The sequence below is a fragment of the Acyrthosiphon pisum genome, chromosome X (genome assembly GCF_005508785.2).
Source record: "Acyrthosiphon pisum isolate AL4f chromosome X, pea_aphid_22Mar2018_4r6ur, whole genome shotgun sequence".
NCBI lineage: Eukaryota > Metazoa > Arthropoda > Insecta > Hemiptera > Aphididae > Acyrthosiphon > Acyrthosiphon pisum.
In genome coordinates, this window is record NC_042493.1 from 919,035 (window position 1) to 920,108 (window position 1,074).

Sequence of the window (1,074 nt, forward strand, 5' to 3'; positions counted from 1 at the left end):
TAACTTATAGATATAAGCTATGTACTTAAAAACTACTGAAAAAAATATCAGAGACTGTTTTTAGAGATGTTAGAAAAGATTAAAGAGTATTTAAGTATTTTATACCACATTGTTATAACATTGCATAGGTTTATATTTTTATCCAAAATTTGGAACCACTAATACATTTATTTCTTGCTCCTTGGGAGGTAACTCGTATAATATAGTCGGGAGGGGGTACAGTCAATTGGTTGTATGAAATTGGTCGTCTGAAATTGGTCGTTTGATAAATTAGTCGTTTTCAAAATTATATGTATTTTACGTAAAAATAATATTTGGTCGTAATTTTTCTCAAATTAATATGTAATAATATGTGTAAAAATAATTATAAGTTATAAAAAAGCAGGTAAGTGGATGTCGCTCTACTGTACAGTAGATTGCAAGTGGGTATCTGTATAATGGAATGTATTAAATTTGAACTCAATGATACCATATCATTGTATACGAAAAACGATTCTGAGCGGGGACGGTTCATCGATCTGGATATTTTATATATTGTTATTATATTTTATTAAAGCTTATATTATCAGGGCCGGGACTGGCCCACTGTGCTACTGTGCTACAGCACAGTAGGCCGCGGCCCGTGGCCGTGAAAAAAATCTTTACTGAGATTACAGAATAGTGAACAGATAGCACCATGATATAATTAACATGGTATGACAGCAACTTTAACGAAAATTAGATTTTACTGAGTGTCAATGGAATAAACAATATTTTATCAACTATGTCATGAAATGTCATGACATGTCATGACGTCGCTTGGTCCAGTTCAAATTATATCATGTTGTTTAAAATCAATAATATTATATAGATATTTAGATAAAATAAATAATAAGTAATAGCAACGTATTATGATAACAGTAATGCACGTTATCGTTATGTCACATTGTCACATGGGACGTCCACTGACTGTTCACTGTTTCACTGTTCAGATACTCATTGATTTTCTATGTTTATTAAATTTCAAATTTACTAGTACTTATACTTATACACTTAAATTCAGTTTACTTTACTGTCTATTAACAAATTATTTTG